The sequence below is a fragment of the Coloeus monedula genome, assembly GCF_965178545.1.
Source record: "Coloeus monedula genome assembly, chromosome: 10".
In the NCBI taxonomy this organism is placed as follows: Eukaryota; Metazoa; Chordata; class Aves; order Passeriformes; family Corvidae; genus Coloeus; species Coloeus monedula.
Genome location: NC_138790.1, coordinates 6151096 through 6175053, shown reverse-complemented (window position 1 = coordinate 6175053; position 23958 = coordinate 6151096). Strand labels below are relative to the sequence as shown.

At 41.5% G+C, this 23958-nt stretch overlaps 1 protein-coding gene across 1 annotated transcript in view; it reads left to right on the top strand.

Annotated features, from left to right (window-relative positions):
* Window positions 1–8840: 8840 nt before the first annotated feature.
* Window positions 8841–23958, top strand: part of PIK3CB (phosphatidylinositol-4,5-bisphosphate 3-kinase catalytic subunit beta) — a 67948-nt gene continuing 52830 nt past the window's right edge. Inside the window, exon 1 of the mRNA XM_082288016.1 lies at window positions 8841–8972. The gene's annotated coding sequence lies outside the window, so the exon portion shown is untranslated. The remainder of the gene's footprint in view (window positions 8973–23958) is intronic.

The window sequence follows — 23958 nt, the reverse complement described above, 5'->3', positions numbered from 1 at the left end:
CCTCATGAAAGTACACATGCCAGTGGAAAATCCCAGAAATTTCCTTGGGCAGTTCTCCCTTGGGACTAATGATTCTCAGTCTCATGGGGGTGACTCAAGAGCCCGTCTTCATCCCAGTGATGTGATTAACCAAGTCCTCTTTTGGTTAATTGGCTCAGAACTGCATTTGTCCTGTTGTGGAGTGTCCCAGACAGTAAAGCAGAAGGAGTTACTGGCATGTGCTGTGCAAGCAGTGGGCATGCCTAAAGTGACACTAAATTCCAAGGAGATTTCCTCTACCAGATTGAAAAGAACTGTGGCTCCCCTTGGGAAAAAATGTGAAAACACATATTTTCAAAATTGGGGTGGGGAATACTGTTGGGCAATGCATGGTGGAAAGACAAGGCTCATATAAAACATCCTTGGTGGTAGGGGAAAACCCCCAACTTGCTTCCATTGGAATTTTGTCATCTGTTATTAAGGGTATTACCAGAATTATACTACTTCTGAGACATCAGGTTTCCCCACTGCATAGGCTGTAAGGTCAATCAGAGGCTTTCAGACAAGGCCATCTCTGAGTGAGACTTCATTAGGTAAGTTTTCAAGGGGTTTAAAATCTACCTTGGAGATGGGGTGAGAGGAAGATTCCAGTCAGTGTTTGGTGGGAAGTGCTTCATTAATATTAAGCTTTAAGTGGTGAAGAGCTGAGGAAGATGTTTTTCCATTATCACAGGAGGGAAACAACACCAGTTAAGCTAAGGCTTGCAGCAGAAACATTTACTGGAAGTGTTTACATGTTACTTAATACCTTGACATGCATTATTCAACTTTTGTAATATCAGCTGGGGTGGAGCAGGGAGGAATGGCTTTGGCAAGAGAATTTGTTTGCTCCCCATGGAATATTTTCCTGCTCGTAGCTACCTTCTTTGGCAATGAGATACATTCCAGGAATAGAAAATGTGTTCTTGAGCCACATTTTTATGAGCTCCTGGAATGTGCTCTCTAGTGAAGGTGACCTAACCTTGTCCAGATGGCTACTCCTTCTCTGAGCACTGACACCCTGTCGGTCTTTCTCCAGTGTAGAACAGGATTGACACAAAAGCCCCCTGTGAGCCCTCTTCAAGCAGAGGAGCTGCACACTGAATGGTGGAGCCATTTAAATGGATGCACTTCTCATCCTGGAAATGAAAGCCCACTTTCCCTCTCAGAGGGAGGCAGCAAGTGCTCTCTCCTGAGCAAGCCACTCAAGCTTCAGTTTTCCTGATGTGCCTAAAGGACTTTCTGAACTGCAGCCAAATGGGCTGTGTTGAGGAAAAGGCAAGGGGAGTTCTGCTTGTATGAACAGTGCTGCAGTCATACAGTGAAGGAGATGAGAAGGAGAAATAGATTGGGAAGTGTGAAGTTAAGATGGCATATCTGCTTCCCTCATCCACACAGACAGTAATTTCATGATTCACCTGCTGAATGATTTTGTTTTGCTGACAAAGCTGTGATAAACAAAGATTTGGCATCGTTTGCATAGTTGTTTAATCTGAAGGCATATGAGTCATATAAATGACACTTTCTACTTGTTGTGATAGATTCCCAGGCAGAGTGGGTGAAACACGGTTTTTGTTTTGGTTAATCAATACCTGGAAACTTTGTTAAAAGTGATCTAGCACAAAGCCTGGAGTTTCCAAAATAGTAAGGCAGGCTTAATTTCTAGTTTAGAAAGGAATAATAATAATAATATACTTGTATTCTTACACTGCAACAATTTTTTTTTTTTTTGTGATGGCATCTTGCCAGACTTAGTAATGTTAGCTCTAGTGGACTAAAAACTAAGATGATGCATATGTAGCTCGAAGAAACTGTCTAAAATATAATTCCTAGAAATAACATGAGTCTTCCTGCTTCAGGGTGACTGGATTGTCTAGCAAGAAAAGGCTGTATGAGTACTGCTTCAAAAAATGTACTGGCATTTTAGGAGTATTCCAGGAATCTCTCCTGCATGGGTTGTGCAGTGCCCGTTAATAACACTTGGTGGGTGCTGCTCTGAAGTGTGTCAGAGTGCTGCTTTTTTCTGATGGGACTCATGGCTCTGGATTATCGGAAGTTTAGTAGAACTGTGAGATGAAATTATTTCTGTCTGCTGCAGCAGAGAACCAAACATTCTTGCTTCTCACCAATTTCAGTGTGTGCTTGTGACTCTGTTTGCACTCATTTAGTGTAGGACAGTTTTATAGAAAAATAAACATTGAAATTAGTTGTACACAAATTAGTATTAGACTTGAAACATCTCTAATAAGACATCTGTAAATGCCTTTTGAAAGCCTATCTGCTAGATATGTGTATTTTTGGTAGTAATTTTAAAAATAGAAACTCATCAGTAGTATTAAGATTACAACATAGTCACCAGAGGGAAGAAGTCAGAATCTGAAATTTTAAATAGAGATTAAATATAGAATAATAGTCCGTTTGTAGTTAGAATTGGTATTTTTGAGGAATGACGATGTATGTAGTATTTGTCATTTTTCTTGTGCTTGTGGATTTTTAAAATTTCACTTTTTAGTTTGCCCTGCTATGTAGGTATAGTAGTGATAAGCAATGAAATTATTGTTTTGATCATGTTTTCCACGGGCTACTGAAATGTTAATGCAGTACCTGTGTCTTATTGTACCAGCAATATATCACATTTGCTTTCATCTCTTTCTTTGGTTTGTACGTCACGTAAAACCCGTGCAAGATAAAGCAAGATTTGCATTGCAGCAAGTCTTTCATGGTTTGCAAATGTCACATGGCCAAATTCTGAGGTGATGCCCACTGTGCACTGCAGGTCAGTAGATGTTTTTGACCCAAAGGATAATTACATCAGTGTACTTTGAGGGATAAAGACTGTGTTTTCTCTCTTGTGTCAGATCTGACAAAATAAAGTCTTGCTAACCGTGGTTAATGCCACTGTGGTTGGACAATGATCTTCTCTAAGCAAACTTGGCAAAACATCAGTTGAAAGTCTCCTCAAGGTGAAATTCTGAAATAATAGTGTTTCATATCCACAGTCATTAAAAAGTGTGACAGACTCAATAACATTCCTGATCATTACTTGTTTTCACAGTTGTCACATCTGCTCTGTTATCAGAATTGCCTTAACAAAAAGGCCAGCTAGAAAATAAGTATGCAAAGAGGCTGAGAGAGAGACGGATTTCCTGTAATGAATCTCTTTCTAGTCTTTGCCTCTGGCTGAGAATAGTAATATGCTATTAACCCAAGGGATGTAAAACATGCTGTGCTGTGCTTGGAAGGGTGTCAGAAGCTCCTCCTGTAAGGATGAGAAGATATTTTATTGCTTTTCCAATTGTTGGATAGCCTAATTGTAGTAAGCATTTTAGCAAAAGGGAACTACTTAAAGTCCTTGTGAAGCCTGATGTTTGATTTTGGTAATTAGCAGATTGCAAAGAGGGGCTGGTAACACAGATGTATCAAGGCAGGTAGAGCAGCTGTTACACTTGAAGTGCTGTCTCACGCATTACAACCTGCTGGACACTGAAGCCTATTTTTAGTAAAAGAATAAATAAGCTGGCTGTGCCCTACTTTTTATCAAAATGTGTCATGGGATCTTTGTATTTGATTAGAAAAGTCAGTAGAAATAGCACAAGGGAACTTGGTGCCTCATCTAAAAACTGACAATTCTAACAATCTAGTTAAGAAAATGTTAATATTGGTTACAAATTCAGACCCATAAAGTAGGCAGAGGAAATCATAGCTGGTGGGAGACTTGCCTGTGTGGGATGTGAGGTTACATGTGGACAGAAGTCCTGTTCTATTAGGCATTGGCCTTTTGGATGAAAGAATTTGTTTTGTATTGGTGGAACTATTTTTACAAAGTCTGTGTTAGGAAACTGGAAAAATGAAAGACTATGTAGAGTTATTTGTATATAAAGAGAGAATGTAGCAGGAAAGTCAGCTGACAACTTCAGGATGCTGTTGATTGTTGTAAAGGCCTTAGTCTTCCTCATTCTGAGTATTTTTTTTTTTAACTTCACTTGCTGATACAGATGGAGGTCTACATACCTCATGAAAAAGCTGTCTTGTAAAGTGTGACCATACCCAGAAACCAGAACAGATGCAGAAAAATATACACTGGCTATACTATGGAATTAGTGACAATAAGTATTTTCAGTCAGTTTCTCTACAGATTAGTGCTATTAAAAAAATGCTGCTTTATTACAATAGAATTTGCATAAATTGATCAAAAATGCTACCATTTAAAAGTGCCTGCCTAAGTGCTCCTGCCCATGGAGTTTCTGTGCTTTGAAAGCAATGTGACAATGTGCCTTCTGGCTGTGGATTTACATGGTGGGATAGGGGGATCAGCTTCCAACTCCTCCTGGCAGAGCTGCAGCCTCAGTGCAAAGGGACTGTCCAGTTCCCCAGCCCAGGGCCCAGGTTTAGAGAGCCCAAGGGAAGTAGTTGTGCTCTATGGGATCACCAGCACAGCCAGGGCTCCAGGAGAGCTTTGGTGGGGTAAGGTCTCCCTCCAGCTTGGACCTGCTGCTGCACACCAGCTCACAGCTTGTCTGAGAGGGGAAAAGGAGAAAGAGCTGAGTCCACCAGTTAACAGCAGGGCTGTGTCTGCCCTGATGGGTGCATCAGCTGACGTGCTGGTGATTCTGGTGTGGTACAGCAGCCAGGGAGGTCAGGGAGGTTGAGAAAGAGGCCCTGTATTTCAAGTGGCTCTGTGTCATTTAAGTAGGCTTGAAATTTTAAAATGAGAGGCCTCAGACATGGAATTCAGTAGGGGGAACAGAGCAGTGAAGTTCCAGGATGGTGCCCATTTGGGTATTAGTGCTGCTGGCTATTTGAGGGGCTGCTGCAGCTGTCAGAGGGGTTTGCCTCTCTAGTTCCTGTGCATACGCTCGAGGTTCTCAGAAAACTTTCCTACTGAATTTTACTCATGTTAAATAACTTGGTTTAGTAAAGCACTGTTTAAAGCTGCTTGTTCTTGCTGCAGGCTGTTGCTTCATTAGCCAAACTCAGCATCCGTTTTGTCTGACATCTGCATTTGCAGTCTGGTACTGAACGTCACTCAGGCCATTTGCTGCTGCTGCCTCCCCCTTCCCTGGAGTCAGTGTGAGACACAAAGGGAAGCTTATTATAGACACCCATGCTGGTGCAAACACAGGCACAGGGACCAAAGCACTGTCCAGAGCACCTCTGGGGGAATGTCCTGCTCACAACATTGAGGTGGTGTGTCGTACCGAGTCCTTCACTGTGCCATTAGCACATCTTGATGCACCCTGAGAGGCCCTGGTGGCAATGGCCAGCTTGGATTCACAGACTGGGCTGTCTAACAACTGCAGAGATGGGGGAGGTCCAGGCCAGCATGCCAGCTTTTATTTATCAGCTGAAGCTGTTACAGGACCATGCTACCCACATACCTTATCTTCTCTGTCATATCATTTATATGTGCTGCAGTACTTTAACCTAGGGCATGAAATCATGTATTGGGAATCTCTTAGTATTTCCCCTACAGGAGATTAAATATAAACTTTGACAGTTAAACCTGATTCTTGTGATTTATTGTACTAAACACATGGTTTGAAATAGTCACAACCAATATTATTCACTTGTTTAACACTTCTTAATTTCAGTGACTAATGACTCTGTCTTCCAAATGGTAACAACCTGCTACTTTAGGCAATAGGGGACATTTTTTCTAGTATAGATGAAGGAGGGACTTCAAAGTGGAGATGAAAGTTTTGTTAACAGATAAGCTATTTTTTGAATGTTATAAAGAAAACTGGCTTTCCTCTAGTGACTGCTGAGGAGAGTGACATGTTATTTGTCATACACAAAATGTTCTGAAGCCTTTTATTGGATAGCAGTAGGCAGCAAGCTGACAAAGGGATGCCCATGCAGTGTGAAGTGACCATTCTTCTCTCTGCTATTGCTCACATAGTTTTGAATATAACTTCTTTTTTTTTAAAGAAAAGAATTACTGATGAGAAATTCTCCTGTCATTCTGTATTCACCAGAAAACTTTCCTGTGCATTAACTACCCAAAGCTCATTTGGTTTGTAGATGTTGCCATTGTATCACAGTATCGGACAGTAGCAAGTTGCTATAAGTGTTTAAATTTTTTAATGAATTCTTGCTAAGCATCTCCTGCCCAGTATTTTGCTGTGTTCTGGATCATTGTCCTTTAGATTTAATAACTTCAGTTTTTTTCAGAACAGCTTTTTCTGCTTCAGGCCAAACATCCTTAACATGGCATTTCCATTTGCCTTTTTTTAATGTCTGGGTCTGCTGCCAGGGTTCTGTGGTGTTTGCAGAGACAACTTAGTTCCTTTCTTTTGATCATTGCAGGGACACAGGATTCAAATAGTGTAAACCCAAAATACTGAAAATGACACATTTCACATTTTCAAGCAACCAAGAATGTGCCCTAGGTGTACAGCTGTTTCACATGCAAAGACATGACTGAGATACAGTCTTTTTAGACAAAACCCTTTTGTTATTCTGAGAACACGTGTAACAATAGCCTGGGGGGCAGAATAATAGAACATTTGTTGTTTGTGAAGGGGGGTGGGAAGATAAGGATAAAGATAAAGATAAGGAAATTGAAAATTAAAATTATATTTAAAGTCTGGTGGGTTTTTTTCTATGCCACATAGGGTATAAAAATGTTTCTTTAAGATATTTCAAGGCAAGTTCCTTATCCATATCGCACACACTGTCTGTAACAACTCCATGTGTGACAAGAACATGAATATCATGCAAGTTGATCAACTATAATCTGAAATATGTTAATAACTACTGATTAAGATCTCTTTATTTCTCCTGCTCTATACTGATATTGTATTTGGAGCCATAAAACAGAAAATGGAAAGTGGAAATTGGGGATTACAACCCTGGAGAAAAACTCGGTGTGGTCAGGTTTTATTGAAGTCGATTCACAGACATAGAAATTGGCTATACAAGACAGTTTTAAAGTGCTTGGGGCTTTATGCATGATAGACACTTCAAGACATCATTATTCAATTGAAAAGATGGCAGTACAGTTAACAGATTTTTAAGCCTCTGGATTGTAGCCCTTTGATCAGTCCAATAAGTCACACACATCATACTTGGCTTATGCTTTGCAAAGGCTGCACTGGATCCTGCAGAAAAATCACCTAATGTTGCAAGATCCAGAGTAAATAGCTCTTTTTAAAAAAACATTATCAGGCCTTTCCTGTCACAAACCCATTTGTCATCAGTGAGGCCAGCTACTGGGCCAAGTTTTCAGTATCTAAGCCAAGACTATCTGGAATATTTAACGTCAAAACCACAAGTATCAGAATGATTTGAAAAACTGCATATCTGGGACTTTTTACACTACTGGATTTCATTAATACCTTATTTCTTCAGAAATATGTTTCAGTTGTAATGTAAACTTGAAACAGAAGAAACAAGTGGCTCAACATGCTGAACTAAATCTTCTTATGTAGAACAGGATCCATTTGTATTTGCCTGATAAATTTTCAGTTTCGTTTGAAATCTACTGGCCTTTTTTTTTTTTTTCTTCCAGGAAGAAGGGAAGTCAAGTGTTGTTACTATACTCTGTGGTGTGAAGAAGTAGCATGATGTTCAGGAGCAATGCCTGTGGTACTGAGCAGACTTAAGGAATTGGTTAAAAGCAGGAAAGGGAGTTGTTAATTGATACATACAACAGACAGGCTGTGAAGGCAACCGACACACGGTAGGCAAGATTTCTCATTAACTTCTGCCCTTCCACTGAGATTTGCCTAGAGGTAGCATTGCATGATCACCATACATGCAAAAATCCCATTTGCTGAAGTAATAGGGGAGATCATTGTCCTTCCCATAGATTTCCAGTTAATCCATGTTGTGGTTGGTTGGGTGGTTTGGAAAAAACAACAAAGCGTTTCCTAGATATTTTCTAATCCAAATTTAATGGATTTTTAGTGCCTTGAGAATTGGTAAGTGAAGTTGCGGAAGTAAATCCATCCATCTATTTTCAAAACTGGAATAACTGGAAAAATGAACAGACTAAAATAGACAAGCCTAATGGTACAGCATGATTATTAGCATAGGGATGTTAAAATATGCATAATATGATCATACTCTTTGTGGACAAGGATGTACTACGCCTCGCCCTATGTTCATTAAAGGCGGCAGGAATGTTGCTGCTGATTTCAGTGGGTGGGGACGGGCCCGCTGCATGCAAAAGTTGTTTCATTACCGGTTACATCTACTTTGCCTTTCTTTGATTGCTTCTTTTAAGCCTCAGAAAACCCCATTTTATAGGTACTAGTTTCCATGCAATTATTCCTTACAGCTCAGCACCAAGACTCTTGAAATGAGGATGTATCACTGAAATCCTTGGCAAGGCAATAAGCTTCTATAACGATTTCCGAAAGGCGCTTCGGGAAAGCTGCTCTAGGAAGAGCCTTTCCAGCGTGCCAATGGGCGGCTGCCCTTGCCGGCAGTCCGAGCCCGGCCGCGGGAAGGGCTGGCCGGGGGTGCGGTAGCGGCTTTCCGGGGCGCTACGAGTGCGAGACGCGCCCGGGGAGCGCCGGACAAGGAGGAAAGTGGAACTGCGCGTCTGTCCGCGGGGCCGGGCGGCGGCCGCCGAGCGCTGCGGGAGCGCCAAGGGAGGTCTCGCCAGAGGCTCCGCGGCCCGGCCCGCGACGGCGCGGGGGAAAAGGCGACCCCCACCCTCCTCGCCGCCAGCGCCGGTCAGAGGCGCGGCCAACTCCGTCCCTCCCGGGGAAGGGGAGCGCCCGGAGGGGCGGGACGCGCCGCGCCATTGGCCGCCACCCGCGGTTTGATAGCGAAAGCCTTGCCCGGGTTGGCGGTGCCGGCCCGAGGGTGAAGCCATCGCCTTGGTAACCCCGGCGGAGCGCAGCGGCCGGTGCCGGTGGCGGCCGAGGGAGCGCTCCCCGCTGGCGCCAGCGCCGCCGCGCTGGCTGGGGAGGCGCGGGACACGGCGGCGGCCGCTGCCCGGGCAGGTGAGCGTGCGGGGAGTGCGGGGCTGGCTGTGCCCGGGCTCCGCTCCGAGCGGGACGGGACGGAGCGGCGGGCACCCGCTTCGTGTCGGTGTGGGCTGCGGCGGTGCCTCCTCTCGGCCGCCACCTCTCCGCTGGCGGTGCCTCCCCGCCCCGCGGCGCCGAGCTGCGCAGAAGAGGGCACCGCTCCGGTTGCGACACGGCAGTTGCTCAACCGCGCGGGCGGCTCTGCCCCCTCCCCGCGCGGGGGAAGGTTTCGGCGGGACGCGGCCGTTTGGCAGCGGAAAGGGGCCCGGGGCGGGCGGCGGCCGGCAGGGCTCGGCTCAGCTCAGCTCAGTGGGGCGGGCGGGCGCCTTTGTGCGCGACCGCGGCGGGAACGGCCCCGCAACAAGTGCCCGGCGCGCTCCGCTCCGTCCCGGTCTGGGGCCCGCGGCGGCCCGTCCAGCCCGGGCGACCCCTCCCGCCGCGGGGCAGCGCGGGGCGAGCGGCACAGCCCCGGCCCCTTCCGCTGCCCGGGGGCTCGGCGGCACTCCGGAGGGGCTGGACAGTCCCTGGGTGCGCGGCGCCTGCTCCCCCGCGAGCGTTCGCCGGACAAGCTTTGCGCTGTGCCTGGTGGTTTTTTTTCTATTTTTTTTTTTCCCCAGCTGAGAACTCTTGGTGATTCCTCTGTGAATTTTAAGTGGCGTTTCAATTACTGGATACTCCTGGTTGTTTTCAGCTGGCTTTCTGGGCGTTGTTTTCCTTCGGAACCGCAGGAATTTGTATGACAAAGCAGTATTTCGGAAATGTGTTTCCAGTCAGCTGCTCGCGCGCTGTGCAGCGCGGCGCGGGCGGCGCGCAGAACGATGGCTTTGGCTCCGCTGTCTGTCATCGTGTGCTCTCGTAACAGACAAGTGAACTTCCATAGACGAGGAGCTGCTTCTGTGGAAGGGGGAAATAAATCTTCATTAGTCCCAAAGAGTTCCTGAAAGAGAAACGGAAACCTTTCATGCCAGATTCGCTGGTTTGTCTAGCTCCAACGCATGTGTGCTTAGACTCATGCTGGACACTTTCCAAAATCTGGAAAACTTAGTTTTTATTGGAGTGTAGGGGTTTTTTTTGTTTGTTTTGGTTTGGGTTTTTTTTCCCCAGAACTTTATGCACTTACAGTATTTTCTTGTTGCTAGATACACTGACAAGTTTTGTTCATTTGGAATTGACAACTGTAGCCATAACTGTAAATGTTATGTACTAAGTCCATGCTGCCATTATTCTATTGATATTGAACTTCATTTAGGCTTAGGAAGTTCCTGAAGCTGGGAATTACTAGAAACCCCAGCAACATATTATTTATGTTTTTAGGACCATAGTTCAGGGTTTGAAGTGAGATGAATGCATGAAGGATGTTGGAGAAATTTGATTGGCCTGTGTTTTGCAGTATTAGCTGAGACTCCCACAGCTGTATGCCTTCAAAGATTAATTAAGAGGTGGAGTAAAACTTTACAACATGCTTGCTTTTAGGAAAATTGCATATAAAGGAATATTGAACACCCATATGCTTGGCAAAGGTTTGTGAAGTCTAGTGGAATGCATTAAGGTGGCTGGGGAATCAATCACCAGGTCACTTGGAAACTTTGGTCTAGAAGCTTCAGTTCAGACTGATGGTGGTTTTCCAGGCCTTGGGAATTTCATGCCATCAAGCAGTGCTTTTCAGGAGAATGGGGATTCAGGAAGGGGTTACTGAACAAAAATTCTTTGGTAACTGGTTTACTGGCCTTTTTTAAAAGAATATCAGGGATATTGGTAACATCAGGAATGTTTTGATGTGGATTGCCTTGGAAACATGCTTGAGTGGGGTTTTTGACATTGATTAAATATTTTGGGTTTGGGGTTTTTTTTGGTTTTTTTTGGTTTTTTTGTTGGCTTTTTTTTTTTTCATAGAAGAGACCTTCTCCATACGCGGTCTTAAAATATTTTTGTTGTTTGTCTATTTAAGTATCTGTTTTTCTTGGGTAAAAATCACTTCCGTTAAGCCAGGTTTCACTTCCTTGGAATATCTGATGTTATGAATTCACTGGTTCTCCAATTGTCTATGGACTTTTGGCAGAACTCCAAATTCTAGTGTAGGAAAGCCTTCTTAAAAAAAAAAAACTTTCTTTGATTTTTGTGATGTAGTGAAGAGAGAACATGTCCTGTTCCACTACTCCTTTCACTTTAAAGTTTGCGTATGTCTTTATATGCTCTATTTTGCAAATAATTTAAACCCAAAATCCAGTAGAAATTGAAGCTGTTAGAATGCTATATGTATGAGAAGGGTGCAGAGGAAAGAATGTTGTTATTTAGAAGTTGGGTGGAAATGCAGGCTGGTGTTTTAGCTGCTGTTGTGTTTCAGTGACCAGGGCACACAGTTCAAGTAGTTTAAGTGCTTTTTCACAGATCTAAAGATAGACATGGAAGTGTTGCCCTTGGTTCTTTACAAGTTGCCATCAGTTAACTCACCTGAAAATAAGTATAGGGGTTGTTGGGCTGTAGAATGTGGCACTCTATTTATTTAAAGGCCACAGGGCTGCTTTGGTTTAGGTGGTCTTTCTGACTTGCCGCTCTTGGGAGCAGCAGACCACTAAGTTTGCCCTCTTTTCCAACTGGCTGTTTCTGTGGAAGCAGTCCAGGACAGAAAAATCTGAAATAAGCATAATTTACACAGTTGTGTAGAAAAGCTTGCCTGTTTATTTTGGTGGGGTTTTTTGTTTTTGGTGGTTTTTTTTAGTAATTGTATGATTTCCTCAAACTAATACCCTTAGGCTGACACACATGGTGTTACACACTACATCTCAAATCGTTTGCCTCAAAGTATGAGGACTTTGAATCATGGAGGCCAGGAATTCAGTATTAATGCCTGAGTGCATAAAACAATTTGTTTTGTGGCAGTGCTGCAAATTCTTACAGTCACTCACCTGGGAAAGTTTGTGTGATTTGTTTTGATAACTAAATCAGATCTGGGGGCAAAGATCATCTTGTGTTAGAAATTTAACCTTTTTTTTTTTTGTAATTAATTTTAGTAGTAACTAATAAGCAAGCAGTTTTGCTTTGGGTTGGTAAGGTGTGTACTTACAATCCAGAATTAACAGCAGGTAACCTTTGAAATAATCACAATTCAGAGAACTGTCAAGGTGAAGGTTGTATGTATCTGGATAGTGCCTGAAGTATCAGGTACTTTGTAAGCGACATTGGTCAATCTGTTTTAGTCTATCAGATTTACATGGGGAAATCTATTTATCTCAGCCTTTGGTGGAAATAAATTCAGGAATGCGGTTTCATTTACATACATTAGGAGCTGCAGAGGAGGCCCTCATGTGCAAATGCTTGTGGATATGTAGGTGCCAACATAATTGAATTTGCATACTGGCTTCAGAAGATTAAAGAAACACAGAGTAACACTGAGGTGTCAAAACCAACTTCCTTTGAGAAGTGGGATCGGGGCAGTTCTACTTCCTCACTGATAAATTGTGTGTGTGTGTGCATTGTTACTTGGTTTGATTTTGTCTTCTTTTAGGTAGCCAGGGGTTAATTGCTAGCCTGCTACAGGGCACAGCCTTTCAGAAAACTGGTTGTACACACATAGAGGATGCAGGCTGTCCTCGGCTACCTTTGCTACTTCCCAGCTTTGGCTGTTGGCCAAACCTTTTTCAGTTCATTAAAAAGGGAGGAGGGCAGCTGTATCTATTTCTTACCTTAGGTGCTCTTGATTTAAAATTGTGAATCAGTTGAACTCAGGAGTAATTTTGTGTCTTTGGAGCTACATCTACGTATATAGAAGTATGTTTAGTATTTACTTTTAAAAGAGCATAAGAATTAGGAGTACTGTAACTTCCTCCTGACACAAAGTATGTAAATTTGCTACTTGCAACTTACTTTTGTATTTTTCAAGATTGTTAAACTTGTGTATTTTTTATAAGTAGTGTTGCATTGAATTTTTGCTATGAAATTGAATTGTAAAGGGTGCTTTTCTGTTTCTAGAATATCTTGCTTTTATTTGCTGTAGTTACTCTGATTTTTTTAGAATAGCTCTGTGAATTCATCAAAATAGCAGCGTCAAAATATCCTAAAGCATCTCCATAAGAGGTATTGATGTCTAGTTTTATGCTTGTGTAGCTCACCTTTATGTGTTGCTGTAATGCTGAACAGTTTTACTTCCCATATTAGGTTGATAAATGATCTTTTAGTACTTTACTACTGGCTGTATAAATACAATTTTTGTTCCTGCTTTTCCAGAAACTATGATGATTGGGAATAAAGTCTGTGTTGGTGGGCTTAATTTTTGTGCTGGTATGTGATGTTATGTTTCGTCTTTGCATGAGTTTTCTTGTAAGGGGGGGAACAGTGACGGCACTGTGATTTCTAATTTCTTTTTATGAGACACAGGTAATCAGTGTGTTCTCATTGTTGTCTTTTTGGGTTCCCTTTTGGGGGCCACTAAAGGTTTAGGTTGATTTAAAATTTCTTTTCACAGTGCTCTTCTGCAGCTTTCCCCCCCATATTTCTTGTATGCAAAGCAGAAAGCAGAGGCATTAATTTGGAACCAATGGACAGTTTTAAGTAATGTGTAGTCCATTAGGAGCTTGCACTGTTTGCTCTCACTTTAGATCATTCCTGCCCTCTCCTTGCCCCCAGGCACCATATATCCACTGGATTAAAAGAAAAAAACTCCGTGAGAGAATTCAAAGATTAATTAGAGGATGTAAGTTTTGAGTTGGCATCAGCTGGCAGCGTGTGGGCAAGAGCTCATGTGGCTGGCAGAGGTAGATAAACAGTTTTGTGGAAGTCATGTGAGGTTCTGTGGTGAATGTTGTCTGTTAATAAGAATTCATAAGAATATTGCTGTGCATTTAGTTTTATGGTACAGTGTTGCTATGAAGTGTTTGCTAATTCTTAGTGTTTCTGAAAGTCCTTTGTGTGCACAGAAAATATCTTGACAGGGCAATGAAATAATTTAAAAATAAGCATAAGAATAGCCAGTTGCTTGTGAAAGCTGTTATGTGGACTGTGCAGTAGCTGGTATTCTTTACCATTAACCTGACATTGTAAGAGGCTCAGAGTCCTGCTACAAGTGGTTTTGTGACAGATTTAATGTGGAAGACCAGTGCTTGTATGCAGCTACAGAGTACTAGAAGCAGTTTAAAAACCAGAGTAGGTAGGTGGTTTGGAGAACATTGTACAAAGTCTCTAGAAAACAGAAAAACTGGCAACATTTTTCAGTGCTTGAGGTTCTTGCGGGAGCCAGCTCTTGAGTAATACCTCTTTTATCTTTGGTGAATAAGGTGCTTGAGAGATTAATTTTGATATTGTTGCATCATTTTATTTTTTAACAAGCAAAGGTAACATTTTGAAATATGCTGTTATTTTCAGTTAATAATTTGATGTTTATGAGTATAGAATGTTCATAACAGAAGACTATGAAGCGTACGTGATTTAAAAAACTGATTACATTTGTGTCACTACAAATAACACCCAAAAAACCTGCTTTTGAGTACTGCAGAAGGATGGTTTTCAGTCAGTGGTGTGAGCATTGCTATTTAGTATTGTGTCCTCCAGAAGGCTGCAGGTTGGTCTATAGTTGGTGTATACAAACCATTGGTACAGACACAGCTCCAGGGGAGAACCGGGTGAATAAAGGTCAATGTTTCCAGTAGAAACTCAAAAAGCTAAGTACAAAGTTGACATGGCAGAAAGAAGCACACAAAATGTTATTTAAAAATTTCATTGGGCACTGAATCCCCTTCCTGCTTGGCTTCACGTCTCAAATTCCTTTTCTGGTTTTGAAGAGTACTTTGGTCCTTTTGCCTGTACTTTTTTCCACTTCATCTACCTTTCAGTATTCCTAGGTTTTTTTTACTTTTTTTTTTTCTTTCCTTCATACAGTGTATCACTAAGTTTACTACTCTTGGGTTAGTGCTTCTCCCCAGTTGCCCCATTATTTCCCTCCCAACCCCCAAAGAATTTAAGGACCTGTGTGTTAACCATATGTGAGTCTTACCCGTTAAGTGTCTTGTCTTTTTACAGTGCCAGTTTTTGGAGGCATAGGCCAGTGTTGCTTACAGTACCTGTGAGGTCCTGTCCTGAGGGTGTGTGCTAGAAATAACTCATGCTTTACTATGTATAATATTCTGTAAAACAGAATCTCCAGAAGGAAGGACTCTGGTGACAACTGTGGAGGGAAGGAAACCATTAGTCACAGATGAGGTGCAGTAAAGGAGGGGACTGCTGTGCCAAGGGCTGGGCAGTGGGGGGCTGGAGGCACACAGGGAAGTGTGGGGGCTGGCCTGGGAGAAATCATGGGACTGGAGGCCTACTTTGGGTCCTCTACATTTTAGTGCTTAGAGCTGGCTGGTATTATTTACTCTTTGCTGGTGTTGGGATGGTTGTTTTGTGTTTGGGGTTTTTTTGTGGTTTTTTTTTTTTCAGTTCCCTTTTTGACTTAAATAGGTGTTGCTGAGGAAGGCAAGGCCTTTGGGATTTTCACACCACCACACACATTGTATATTGGGGTATGAAAATCCTGTAGGCTTGGAGTATTTGTATTTCTGACCTTTAGTGCTGAGTGTCTTACTTTGTTTCAGCTGATAGAGGGAAGGATTTTCTGAATTTACTATTTGGTTATCTGTATGCCCTGCTAAGGATGCAGACACAAGATATTTAAGGAGGATTGTCCAAGTCATAACCAGGGATCCTCTAAACAAAGAAGAGTTAGTACTTGGTGTATAGACAGCAGTGAAAGAGAGACAGTGCATATGTGTGTGTGCCATCCACATGGGCACATGTAATGGCAGCATCAGAATGTGAGCAGACACAGTGGTGTCCTGGTACTGATTAATGGAGATGGAAAAGACTGAATCTCCAAAAATGAGTCCAAACATAGTAGGAAATAAAATTTGAAATGTAGAATCATAAAATTATTTGGGTGGGAAGAGACCTTAAAGATCACCCAGTTCCACTCCCCTGCCATGGGAAGGGACACCTTCCACTATCCCAGGTTGCTCCATGCCCCGTATAACCTGGCCTTGAAAACTTCCAGGGATGGGGCATCCACAACTAGCTTTACAATTTTACAGTAGTGGAGCTTTACAACAACCTGAAAGCAGGTTATAGCCAGGTGAAGGTCAGCCTTTTCCCAAGTACCAAGTAATAGGATGAGAGGAAACTACCTCAGCTGCACCAGGGGAGATTTAGATTGGATATTAGGAAAAATTTCTTCACCAAGAGCATTATCTAGCATTGAAATGGGCTGCCCAGGGAAGTGGCGCACTCACTATCCCCAGACGTATTTAAAAGATGTGCAGATGTGGCACTCGGGGCCATGGTTTAGTGCTGAGCTTGGCAGCACTGGGTTAGAGGACTCACCCTTAAAGGTCTTTTCCAACCTAAATGAATTTATGATTTTATTCTGTCTTATGCCAGGTTTAAGTGAAAGTATCATGTACACCATGATGTAAGGATTGAGCCACAATAGCAGGAGGTGAAGAACACTTGTCTACTGCTGCTGAAGTGTTTTAAATTATTTATTTGTAGTAATGACTTAAGTGTGAAGAGGTGTGTGTGTGTCTGTAGAAGAGCTGTCTTGTTTTTCTTTTCATGGGAGGACTGTATTTGGGAATCTGTGATGAATGCTGACTGGAAAGTGAGTAGTAGTTTCTGAACCCTCTTGAGTGAAGAAAAACATCATTAGTCTGGCAGATTGTCAGCAGCAAATGGTATATTAATTTTTGGCACAAAACTTGCTAGCAAAAAAAAGAGACTTTCCTTTCTGTTGTTAATAATAAAAATGAGGAGGGACTGATTATCTGTGCTTAGTAGCTAATACTGTTCTGCTGCTTTGTTATCCATGTAAGACAGATCCAATGCTTTTGACAAAAGTACTTTTATATTTTATTAAAAATAAAAACCCACTTTATAATATACTGATAATCTGCATCCAATTACATATCTAACTTTAAATAATTTTATTATGTTTATAAGCTTTTACAAGCTATGTGCAAACAATTGCAGAATTTCCCATGTGTTTAGAGATGTCACTCTTCAGATGTGTAGAATGCTGAGAGTCTTCATGCTAGGCCAGTTTTACTTCCCCAGCACTTCAGAGGTACTTTTTAACATTTACTACTAGTGATAATAATGCAGAGAAATAATATTTTTTTAATAAAAATGTTTATTTAACTTTAATTAGGTGACCTCTAGCTATGTTAAAAATTTTAGGAAGCTCAGACTAATGACCTAACTCTATTTTTATCTGAGTAATAAAAACAACAGCAACATTTTGTTTACTGAATTGCTGCTTTAATTTTTAGGATACCATTTTTTTGATACTCAATGCCACTCTGCACAAGTTTTTAGAGTCCAGCTAGCACAAATGCATAACAATTGTTTATTTATTTCTGCAGTCTGTTTTGATAACTGGTAACTTCTATTTCCTCTGGGTGCTGTAAATAAATCTAGTGCATGAAGAGTTGCAGTGATAGGGAAGAGCAGAAAAGTACTGCATAAAAAGGAAAGGCTGTTTAGTAGAGTTCTTCAATAAAAGCAAATTTGGCAAGAATGAGAGGAGGTAACTTAAAAAGTTGGAAGTAATGTTAAGACCACAATCAAGTCTTTCCCTCACAATTTCTTGTAATGAGTAGTCAATGAAGATCTGTAGCAGCTCTGCATCTTTCGAAGTTGAATGCATATATTTGGTGCTGTTCTAATTTCTGCCTCTGCAAATATGCTGGATTACACCTCACTTTATATTCAATTTGCTGGTCACCACAAAATGACAAAAGTCCTTATCTGTTTCTACATTTTAAATAAAGAACTTCTCTCTGTGTATTATTTCCTGTACTCCATTTGGTTTAACTTAAAAGCTTCAACATTAATTTACTTGGGTGAGAAATACTGTGAGTAAAGCACTGGCTGGCGAGTTGTAATAATTAGATTCTATTTCCAAGTGTGTCACAGGCTGCTTGTGAGTTCAGAGACGTTTGGTTATCCTGGTGTGTTTTTATCTGTGCATTGAGGATGAGGCAGTTTTTCTTTCTTTGGTGTCTTTGCATGGTAAACTTGTGTTTGTCCTTGAACCAATATAATGGATGTGATGCTTAGGGACAGGGCTTAGTGATGGGTTTGGCAGCGCTGGGGGAACAGTTGGACTCGATAATCTTAGAGATCTTTTCCAACCTTAATGATTCTAGCTTTCTCTTCTACTTTAGGATAAATGCAAACACTTAATTGAAAAATACTTTGTAGCAGCTCTAATAGTTGAAATTGATAACAAATAAGTTTTATGTGCTGTATATTAGGATGGAGAAAAGGTAAATGTATTTTTAAGTGGCCTCATTAAAAAAAGATCCGTTTAAGTGACCACATATAATTGTTCCAGCTGATGCACAGGCTCACTTTGTCTACTGTCGGTGAAAATGTTTCTGTTGAAAGAAAATCTCCTTTATTGCATTTAAAAAAATGAAGGAGAAATTATTTTAAAAAAGTAGGTAGAGGCAGACTATAGTGCAGCAACTAAAGTATTTTTAAAGCATCCTATCATAAGATTAAAAAGTAAGAGTCTTTAGCGTATTCCTGTCATGGGAATAGAAATTTGAATGATTAACCCCTTTCTATTTATAGCTGTTTTCTCTGAGTTATTCCTGTTCCAGTTAACTTCTAGGTAAATTTTATGAGAAGGCAGAGCAATTCTTGCCTTAGTCTATCTCTGCAGCTCATGATTTTAGTATCCTCAAGTTACTTTCTTTTTAATGTAAATTTCACAAACCATGGCTGAATTTTCAGATTTATTTGTAGCTTGATAACTTGTCAAGTTTAATTGTGTGCAACTACAAGATTTATAGAGGCCTTCAGCATTTGGTGGCTCCTTTTGTCTTCCCATCACTACTTGCCAGTTTTTAAAATTCTGGTATATCACTGCTTAGGGGTGAATTCCTGGGGTTATTGCCTCAGGAGAATCCGAGATGCAGGCTGTGTGTGCTGTGCTGATAACTCTTGGAAGACCCAGACAATATATACCAATTACTGTGAAAGTTTTCCTTTCTCTTGATGCCCTAAGTTGCTTTTTCATTGTTGATTTAACTGGGACTTGTTGGCCAGGAAAGTAGCATGCTACTCTTTGGGTGGTTTTCAGCTCTGTCTGTGCAGTAGTAAGGGTTTCTACCTATCTAATGACCATTTTCTTGAGAAAGAGGCAGTGGTTAGACCCCTTATGCAAGAGGGGTTCTTCAGAAATGGCAACACTCCTGAAACGTTTGGCTCAAGCATCTACACATTGGTGATTAACAGACCCAGTTAACCTGAAGAAAGATTTATTGGTGTGTGGTGGCAAATGAAGTGGTTTGTTGTTAAATTTTCTGTTGTTCTATGATGTACTTTTTTACTTGCCATGTACTGGTGAGAAGTAAAATAGGATTTTAGAGGGGCTTTGTTTTCTTTCTCATTTATCCTGGGAGAAAATTTGAAAGGAGTTTAGGGAAATACTTTTTGAGGTTTTTCTTTGAAAGTAACTCTTCTGCAGTCAAGTGTGGTGTTGAGGAATTTCTATCTTGGTCAAGCCATCATTGTTTGTGTGAAAACTGAAAAGCCCTTGTTTTCAGTTGCAAGAGTCACTTTCTTGGTGCCTGATTTTGTCATATTTTAATAATTGCTTTCTAAAATACAGATGCTGCTGCTCCAGCAGTTCTTCTGTGTGCCCAGGTTTACATCCCTTGTATCCACCTGCTCCTGCAGTTTGGAGGTGAAGCAGTAGGCTGGGGTGCAGAATGCAGTGAAGTTGTCAAAAGAAAGTCTCCAGTGATCAGCTCTGGGAAAAGAAGGAGCTCGTGTTCATTTATCAAGGAGAGGGTGGGTTTTAGATGCCTATTGCCAGAAAGTGTTGTAAATGCTGGTGTCATAATTTAGTGGTAGTAGGAGGATAAATACATTATCTGTGATGTATCTGCTGCCTCTCCTCCATCCTTCCGCACCTTGCATGGGAAAATGTCAGACAATGTGCCATTTTCATTGCAGCCTTTGTCACGTTCTTTAGTCTGGTGGTTTTGAGATGTTACACAAACTTAAGAGGGTTGTATTTTATTCTTTGCATCTTGTTCTTCATGATTTATCTCAGTGTCAGAAATTGCTTTGCAACTTGATCCCACTGAGTGTAGAAGTATCTTTACTCTGGTCAGAGCAGTGCTATTCACCACAGCACCTATGGTACTGAAGGTAGGAAGTCACTCCCCTGTGCCTGAGAACTGCCAGGCATGCTGCCCTCTTTCTGAGGAACTTTATTCCCCAAGTGTTTCTGTGTTCTGCCAGTGCTGCTGTCACAGGGTCACAGCATTGCTGCTCTTTGTGTGAAACTCTCTGAGGCGAATGTACAGGGTAATGCTCTGGGAGGGTTCTTGGGGCCAGCCACAGCTCCAGCACTTCTCAGGCTCTGTTCCGTCTCAGTATGTGGAAGGGAATTTCTCACTGAAGTGCTCCTCACGCCACAAACCGCTTTTACTTCTCTCAGAAGTAAGCCTGTAGAACAGGTAGTTGGTTAATGGACTGAAACCTTTTCATTAGTGAAGGAAGCCAGAAAACGCCATGTTGTCTGCATTACTGTGCTGAGCCTTGCAGCTGATCAAAATAGAAGGTTTTGGGTTGGTTAGGTTGTTTTTACATCAAGTATTCTGTAATTTTAGATGCTATGTCTAAAGACCATGTAAAATACGTAAATACTATTCAAATATGACTTTTTTGGATCCAAATTCAGATTTGAACTGTTGGCTTGATAAGAGGAGGATTGTCTTTTGTGTTTGTGGTGTGTTTTTGGCTTTGGTGGGTTTGGGGTGGGTTTTTTTGTTTGTTTTTTTCATGTTTGTTTTTGGTTTGGTTTGGTTTTGAAACCAAGCACTCCCTTGCTTCTAGCCTGGGATTAGTGCAAATTTGGGGTTCTTAAATTACATAGTATTATAAATTGTCATGCTGAAATTATGCTTCATATTTAAAATATTTTTTGTATGAGGCCTCACTACCTGAAAGAGGAGGGAGTGGGGAGCAAGAGCTGTTTAAAATGCACACTTTTATTATCTAAAAGAACTTAATAGATTTGCTTTTGAGTGTTGGAAATAGCTGGAGGTAAACTGTATTTATTAGATGCCTGTATTTTTCCTTTTTCAGCACAGAAACTATTCTTAGTGATTGCTTCTAGTTTCAGATAGTATTTACTGTATACCTGATGCTAGTGATGGGATACTGTTGTTATTTATCATGTGGCAGTATTTGTAATCAAATGGCAAGTTGGACTGCAGCACCACGTCTTTAAAATACACTTAGGTAGACACTGCTGTGTTGGTTCATAGTCTCTTGCAATCCACACTTGGGAGTTTATTTTAATCATAAAGAATGAAGTTTTTCAAGTGATACCTGGAGCAGGGTGGGCAATACCTTCACAAAATGGCTCATAATAATTAATTACTGAAAAATTGTTCAGTCTTGCTTTTTAATTCTGTGTTCTCATTTATATAAATTCAAATATGAGCACAACAAAAAGCAGAATTTGTGAACAAAATAGAAGTACATTTGAATAGTTTCACCATATTAGGCATTTCACAGGATGTAATTGGGAAGTGAAACATGGGGACATGAAAGTAGTGAAGAAAATAGACTACGCAGATCACAAGAAATAGAAATCACAAGTAGTCCTACTAATAACATTACAAGTAACTAAGTAATTGTGATGGGATCTTCGCAGAAACAGGATGAAGACTCACTGCTTTATTTCTCTGTTTAAAATGCAGGTAAATATTTATTCATTCAGTAACTTTTGGGTGGAACCAGTAGGGGTTTTTCAGTGTTTTTATATCTGTGGCACACTAGTGAATAGAAAATGCATCAACAGTAAGGGCTGTGTTCAGGTGTTCCTGAATTCAGAGGAAATGCTTAGTCACTGCTTATGCACCTTGAGCCTTTCAGAGTTTAAGGCAATCAGAGAGAAATCATGAAGGACTTCATAAACTTTAGAGTGCTTGAAAATGGCTCGTTAAATGAATGTAAGATTTCTTTATTAAAAATGATGGTGTGGGGGTAGTTTTGTTCTAGAGCAAGTCCTTGTGCTCTGCCCAGTAAATAACTCTAGATTCAGTCATAGGTTACAAAACAAAAGTATGGACATAATTGTGTTGTGTTAGAAGACCAAAGAAACAGGTACAGGAATTGCTGTGCTGCTGGCAATTAATGCCCCTGCCCTTGCCCCTGAAATTTCTGTCCTCAAATACTGCTCTAGATGTAGTGAAAATCCATGCAGAATCAAATGTTATTATTGCTTGCAACCTGTTGTAGGATTCAGAAAGCTGAATTTGAGTGGCAGGGCTGCTGAGGGTGTGCAGGGATTGCAGACAGGCTGGTTGGGGGTTCATTGACTCCTGCAAACATCTCTGTAGATGCCACAAGGGCTTGAGCAGGGTGCTGGGTTTGTCTACACCTGCCTAAACTGCTGCTCAGTGTTAGGCTAGCTCAGTTCAAGCCTTTGGGCCTCACACTCTGTGTCTGTGTGCATGCACGTGTAGACGACGATTTCTTGGAAGAGGAGCACTGCTCTGTGACCGTGGCTTCCAGTTCTTCCCGTCTGTAAGCCACATGTAATGAACCAGATTTAGAAAAGCTGCAACACTGGCATGGAGGTGAAAGTGATCTGTGGGCCCTGGGAGGAGTTACATCTTCACATGGATGAGTCTGTTCAGTCTAAACTATTCAATTCTTTGTCACCAGCTTTGGAGCTGCTGAGCCAGCTGGGTAATCACTTGTGCCCTGTGTTGGATCGGAACTGGAAATGAGCTGGAAAGTGTTGCTCACTTGACTCCATGTTTGTAAAGCAATATAAAGCAAATCTAAGCACTTGTTTGTGAGTCATCTGAAACCATAAAAACACTGCTGTTTTTGTAAGATGGTCACATGCAGCCTTGAACTTTGTGCTTTTTGAACCGTAGAGTACCAGACAGAGTATATCTTCCAGCCCAGAACCTCTCCTAGGATGTTTTCTTAGTCTGAGCTTGTCATTAGAAGTGATCGGCACTGGCAGCCAGCCCTCGACTGCTGAGGGCATTTGCAGGGTCTCCCATAGCAGAGACTTTGCCAGTCTCGATCTCAGCACACTGCCCTCAGATCAGAGAATGACTGGCTGCCAGACAGAGTGTGAGAGGAAAATTTGCTGTCTACGAGCCTTTTTTTGTTAAGCTTCTTTAACAGTGATGTGTTCCTCTTCTGCTTTGCCCAGAGGCATTTCTTTTGAAAGTGACAGAGCAGGAAAAAACCAGCTGAATCGTTCTGGGAAAATAAAAATAAATTATTTTTGTTTAGGTTTCTGTTTGATCCTAAATAGTGCAGGTGAGTCCTTCCCATCTGGAAGTTTCTTGCTCCTTTAATGGTAAGTCCTTCATTTTCCAGGGTCATACATTCATAAGTGCCCACAGTCTTTTGCTCTTAAGTTTGACTTTATTGTAAGGACAAAAAGATTGTTATTCACCTCACAGCTCCAATCAGATTGAGTTCTAAGATACAATTAGTAGGAGGGTTACTTGGTTGCTTAACCTTGAACACCATCAGGCAGGATACATCGCTGTGAAAGAGGGACACACCCTACCCCCCCCCCGCCCCCAGATAAATTCAAATGTCAGTAACTGACACCCAGTTAAAAAATCACTATGTTCAAAATAAAGAGTTGGTGAAAACTTGCAAGATCTTTTTGATACTGTCTTGCAGCTCCTGAAAGAAACTCAGCAGCTTGTGTAACCAAGTAAAAAAAATGATTCATTTTGAATCACATTACTCTGTGCTTGCGTGAGTATAAATTTGTTTTAACCAAGCCTGTTGGGCACTGAAGGGGACTTCACAGAAGTGAGCCAGGACTTAGTGAGGCAGCTCTCTGGGAAGAGTGAACAAGGCTTCTTCACACTGATTCATTGTACTGGGTATACAGGGCTCCTGCCTTCAATCACCCACAGGATAAATG